General features: G+C 34.1%; 1 pseudogene; it reads left to right on the top strand.

The window, feature by feature from the left end:
- The first annotated feature begins 219 nt into the window (after nt 1-219).
- Nucleotides 220-972, top strand: LOC133283563 (EID1-like F-box protein 2; annotated as a pseudogene).
- The last annotated feature ends 5882 nt before the right edge of the window (nt 973-6854 follow it).

Here is a 6854-nt window from a genome sequence, read left to right as displayed (position 1 = left end):
TATAAAATTAATTGCTTCTGATGTATTATCATAAAATTGCTATTTGCATAGTTCAGTACTGGTTTCATCAGTTTTTTTTTTATTTTTCCTGATTACCGTGAAGTATTTAACTGTGAAATTACATGTTTAGATTTTGTCAACTTTATGAACACCCTAAAGTTTGCAGATAAAGATTTGTTATAAAGTGATAAAAAAAATTAGTTTTGGTAGGTGAAGAAAATGATTCTCACGAAGTAGTACCGATGCATACACTCAGCTAGCTGTCAATGTACTAAAGGGCATTTGAGTGAAGATGTGATATTCTTAGTATTTCATAATTTGAATTGGAATCCCAAACTAATTGCTACTGTCATGTGTGTGCAAATGGTTTGATGATCTTGCCAAGCGAGTTCTATAGAATGAGTTTTGTCAAACAAGAGCTCCTAAGATGTTGCATGATCTGCAATCTAGTGGGAGCCACATTGTTGATGGGAATTGGAGGGCCCTAGGAAAGTTGCTTATATACTGTTCAGGATGCAAGAAAGGTGGCTTGTTCAATAGCATTCATATCCCTGGTCACTTTGTTTATTAAACTCGATTTTCTAGAACATCAGGAAAGAGCTTTCTTTTGCCACAATGCAGAACTAATGTTTTATATGTGTCTGATCCTTGTGAGCATCTTGACCAAGGTGGAGAGGGAGATGTAGCTTCTGTGGAGTTTTTAAGTCATTTGAAACCTCAAAGGTCAGGAAGATGCTTATTAGTAAAGGTGCCAAGCTCCATCCAACCGAAGTCTGCCCTTATTGTAAGGCAAAGTTGTGGAGCATGTTGCAGGCCAAAATGATCCCTCAAAGTGCTAATTGCAGGTTGGGTTCTTATGAAGTTTGTATTGAGTATTTTGTGTGCCTCAATGGTCACGTGCTTGGGATATGTACCTTATTACCATTGTCTGTATTGAGCATCTTGAGTATTTTAGTATTAAGGACCAAATAGGGCCTCGATAAATTTGTCAGGGACCAAATAGGGCCTTTAATGCTAGGGTCAGCTGTCCAAAACTCCAAGAAGACATGAGGCATGTTCAAAACGGTGTCGTATTACTTCCATGCTAGCATACTTAACGGTGACTCAGCAAACTAACGTTCCACGTGTGCTCCGTTAGTTGGATCGTTGGATACCAACTAACGGAAGGACAAACGTGACCCTATTTTTGTAATTTTAAGGACCAAAATGAGCCTTTTTTATTGTTGGGGACCAAAAAGGACTTCGTGAAAATTGTCAAGAACGAAAAATGGTATTTACTCTTAATTCAAACCTTAGTTCATGTGTTATAATAATTTCTACATAATAAGCAAAACTTTAGAACCAACCAACTAGAAAATTTAAAGGGAATCCAAACGTCTAAGGCATACCCAAACATTAGATTTTACTACAAGTGCAGGTGGGATATGTCTTTTACAATTTAAAACAAATTAAAAACACTGATATAAAAATTAAAAGTAAATGTGAACAAATTTTAATTGCACAGACCCTCAATTTACATTGTTAGGTATGGCTCATACTTCGTATGCTGATGAGGGTCTTTGTTGTCGGACTCAGCAGAAAGACAACTGGAGTCCCGCTCCCTGGTGAGCGGGCGGGGATCCAGGGGAGCCCCCCGGCGGGGCCTAGGGGACAGCGCCCCAGGCCCGTAGACACTAGATACTGTTGTGGCCCTATGATTTATTATAATTTTCTTAGCAGTTTGGGCCTAAGCCCATGAATAGCTCCTGTTAGGATTTTCTAATCTTATTTATATTTTCATTGTAAACTGAGTGACCTGTAACAAGTGGCGGTGAGGTGCATATAATACAGACAAGCTGGACACCTATATTGGGTGAACCAGAATAAATCATCGTATCAATCTCTCTTCTCTTTTCTCTTTTTTGTTTTCTCGATTTTGTGTGTTGTCGATTTCCAACATACATGACTGCAAAATGTTCTGCAAAGCCAAAAATAAAAAACAAGCAAATTAATTATATTGTGGATGTATATGTTTGAAATAAGCATGGACTGCACATTTCACAGTTACTGCTCAGGCTTAGATGCTGAATCTGTGTAGTATTATCCACAACTAACATGGGAAAGGCAATATCTGAAGCAATATTAGCTGAAAAATAAGAACTTATCTTATTTCTTCGGCTCCTTAGCTTTCTCATGTCCATATATGAGTAGTGCAGCCAAAAAGTTGTAGATATAGACATAGTCATGCTCTCCAATATTGCTGCATTTCCCATCACGAATTTTGCTAGACAAAATACACAGAATGTCCTGGTGGTCCAAATCCAACCAACTCAGAATCAAATTACAAAAGTAAAGAATTCAGATTACAAGCTATTGTCTATCAGATTGCAAAAGTAAAAAACAAGATTAAAGAATTACCTGAATTGCAGCCGGTTATCCTTCTAAATGAGCCCATGGGACGAGAAAGAGCAATTCTTAAACTTTATCTACATTTTAAATCGAAAGCAAAATAGTATGAAAGTGTTTATGTAAAATTGTTGTTCCGTGGTAATATTTTTTTTATAAAAAAAAATGCTTAGACCTGCAACCATACCATTCTCTCTTCACGATCTTATACCAGTGGAGGAGTAACTTTCTCTTTCATTTTGTTATAGACTCCATAATAATCAACTACGAATGAATCTTTTGCAAAATTTGAAGTTAACTACACATTGTGCAATTAAAAAATTAGTGTGAATAATATTTACATGAGCTAGCGACGTACTAGTTGTACATGAGCTATATTTACAGGCTCCAAATCATTAGGTTTTACATAGGAGCGAGTAATAACATTTAACCCTCATAATTGTACAACATTAATTTATACAAAAATCTGCCACAAAGATAATTTTTCTTATTTTGAATGTCATGTACTTTTGCAATGATTTTTGTTGGTTCAATACATTGTGTTGCAAGCCCTACCTCAAAAAGATTTCTCCTTTTCCCGGACCTGCATATCATAGATATTAAGAATTTACACAGAGTGGCATCATCTCACTAAATAAATGCTAATTGAACAGAGTACAAATGCAAAAAACAAGAAAATTAATTGAAGCATGTTCCGGATGGCCCAACGCCACAATGGCCCAAGCCCAAAACCTTTCACCTTTACCCGCGTCAGCCCTGCTAGTTGTCCAACACTTCTGCTCCTGAGGAGCTTGCACTCCCTAGGTGAGACACGAAAATGTTTCACCTTGGAACTCCAACCACCTGGGAGACCGCCCCAGATATTATAAGTGGAAACTACCTTGATGTCATAAGCTGACATCGCCAGGCATATCGCCAGGCGCAGAGACTGTATCACTGCTATCGTAACAGGGATGCAGCCATCCCTCAACTGATCCCAAGAAGAGTTGACCCCCTCCTCACCAACCCACAAGGGAAGGGCATCTCCTTTCTCCTATAAATATGCCCCTCCCTCACATAAGAAATGCATCTTATGTATCGTTATTCTGCCCATTTACATTGAGTCACACATACACACACCCAACCCCTATTGTTTACTGCTTGCATAATACTTGGGACGGTACCTCCTAGCTTGGTCACTACCTTTGCTAGAGGTATTATCCATACAGTGACTCATCCCCAAAGGAAACTAGTGGGCTTATAGATCCCAACGGTACAAAGCCTAATAATCCCACCATAAGGGCATGTTTGATGTATAGTATAGGATAAGGTCTGATTGTATAAGATCTAATTGAATTTTAATACTATCCAGCGTTTTGGTACGGTATTGTATAAAATAATATATTGTATAAGATAATATCATATAGTATTTGGTAATGCACTGTATAATACTATATAGAATAAAAATAATTTTTTAATAAAAATATCCTTTAATAAAGAATTTATATAATTCTTCAAAAAATGTCATATGATACTAGTTTTTATAAAAATTTATTGATCAGCGTGTCTAAAATATAAATTAATTTTAATCAAAATAAAAATATTCAATATTTTAAAAATTATTATATTGAAAAATTAATTTTTATTTTAATATATTAATATTAAATAATATATTAATTTTTGAGAATTACACTAGTCAACAATGTTAATACACCAACCTCTTATCAGGCCTTATCCCTCTCCCTTAGGCCGGATTAAGTTATACATCATTTTGATGTATTAGGGGATCCTGCTGTATAAGCTTATACTATATGATGGTCACACCAAACAACTAAAAATGTCATAACGTATAGTATAAGCTTATACTATCATGTCTTATACGTCACATCAAACAAGCCCTAAGTCTTATAATTCTATTTTGTGAAGTTATTGAATATGAAATGCACCTTTGGGGAATATTATCGGTTATCCTCTCTTTCCCTATATTCAAAACAAATAAGATGCAGTTAAGATCGCTGAACACATTCATTGCTGACACAAACAAAAATAACAATAAGGAACCAATTAAAATCAAACATGCAAGACCTTTGATGATACTCTCAAAAAATTTTCCGACGTATTGAATATGTATATCGGAAATGTATTGTATCGTATTGACATATCGTATCAAGAACGTATGGAAAATATTGTGTGAGAATGGATGCCCTGGACTCTATCTATGGCTCTGATGATTGAATGCAAGCTTGTACGACTGAACTTGGTGTTCCACGTAGAATACACTACCACAAGTCTTAATTGCAAAATAAACCGAATACAAACAACCACTTTTTTTTTTTTTTTTTGAGTAAACACTTTTTTTAGTTCCTGACAATATCTACGAAGTCCTTTCCAGTCTCTTGACAATAAAAAAGGACCAAATTGGTCCCTGAAAGTACAAGAGAAAAGCCACTCTACATATTTGGGAGTTGACATAAGGACTAACATGGCCCTTTTTTTTGTAATTTCAGGGACCAATTTGGTCCTTTTTTATTGCCAGGGACTAAAAAGAACTTCGTAGATATTGACAGAGACTAAAAAGGGTGTTTACTTTTTTTTTTTTTTAGGACACTAGCTTCAATGCAGAGGCTGACTTAGGGGGCTTAGGGTGGGCACCGCCCCACCTAATATTTTTGGAAAAAAAATTTACCACCGAAGATAAGAAGGAAGAAACAGCTTTGGTACCGTAGGATGTTCAAATAGCCATTTGGTTAAGAAAGAAGACAGCAGCATTTGTTACTATGCTATGTATAAGTCACCTTTTTGTCCTTCCACGTCCGTGAGGAAGATATTCTTTTATTATGTTTTGTCCCGTATGCTAGTCATTTGAAAGAATTCTGATTTCAGCAAAAGAAGGTAAAAATAAATTATTTTTTTCAAATTTCCAAATTCAAAGCACAAGAGTCGAATCTTCTTTATTCAATAAATGAAGCATTTGATTTAATTACAAATTCAATAAATAATTAATATATATCCATCAGGTATTTTACAAAGGATATTTTTAAAATATTAATTAGGATTGACACGCTTAATTGAATTTTCTATTTATACTAATTGTAATATATATATATATATATATATATATAAAGGAGAGTTCAATGTTGGAAAGTTTTGTCAAGTATCACTCCCTGTCTACAAATTATATTCACATTACATGGCATATACAAACTTTCTTTATTGGGTAAATTGGAAAAAAAATTTCTTTTAAAAATCAAATTTTAATTTTTAAATCGAATAATTAAATGACCATTTGTGGTGGCAGACAAGGCATTGAATGTCCCACTGCCCATCACATTGGTATCCAAAAAGAAATCAGCTGTTTTAATTGCTTTTTATGTTGGAATTGGTCATCTGATCAAAAATTCAAAATTTGAAATGGTTTAAAATTTTGAATTTAAATATGGATGGTGGGAAAAAAAAATTCTTTTAAAAATCGAATTTTAATTTTTAAATCGAATAATTAAATGACCATTTGTGGTGACAGACAATGCATTGAAGGTCCCACTGCCCATCACATTGGCATGGAATTTACTGTGTTTAAATTATTATATTCTTTGTTTGTTCCTACCTTAAAAGTTACACGTTTATGTCATATGAACAAAACGATTTTCTTATTAATTCGTTTACGGGACAAACAAATTGATTTCTTTTTTCTCCGTGCATCGCACAGGTAATCAACTAGTTTGGGTTTTATTCTAAGGTTTCATTTTTTTATTTTTATTTTGAAAATAAGGTTTCATTCTTTGATAGGCTATACAAATATTTTTTCACTATAAATCCTACGTACTTTCATTATTCGTCCTTCTATTAATCTAAATTTGTATCTGTAGATACAAGGTATGTTTTGATGATAATAAAATGGCAACAACAAAAAGAGAAGAGCTTTAATCAAGAGCAAAAAATATCAACCATATGTGGATATTGAAGATGTATGATGTAGCCACACAAGAAGAGTGATGTCATATCAAAGTGGCAAGATCATTGGATCAAGAGCAACAAGGAACAATTAGAAGAGCAACACCAAGATCAAAGACAACTAACCACGGACAACATCTAAGAGAAGCCCAATATCATAACCATGGTGAAAAATGATCAAAATCAACAAAGTGCCAAGTATTGTCATATTCAACAAGTCAAATCAAGTTCAAGTAAAGATCCAAGACACAAAGACATAAAGCTAAGTCTAAAATCATATTTGGAATATATCTTTAGGACTTAGAATATATGTGAGGGTATATGGTAGATTACATTGCATGAGCTCAAAGTTTTTCTCAAAGTAAACATGTTTTTCAAATTGCATAATCATAATCTTTATATACTTGAAAGAAATTTGAAAAATCCAAGGAAAAGATCCTTGACATATTTTATAACTTCAAAACATATTTATCAAGTCAAGATCTTTCACAAAAACTGATGGAAGCAAGCTAGAACACATTTGAACCAAAAATCTGTTG

This window comes from Gastrolobium bilobum, unplaced genomic scaffold, assembly GCF_033153095.1.
Source record: "Gastrolobium bilobum isolate Gb01-03AN ecotype WA unplaced genomic scaffold, APGP_CSIRO_Gbil_v1 utg9509, whole genome shotgun sequence".
Lineage (NCBI taxonomy): Eukaryota > Viridiplantae > Streptophyta > Magnoliopsida > Fabales > Fabaceae > Gastrolobium > Gastrolobium bilobum.
The sequence above is the reverse complement of the archived record's forward strand: the minus strand, read 5'-3'. Positions and strand labels throughout refer to the sequence as shown.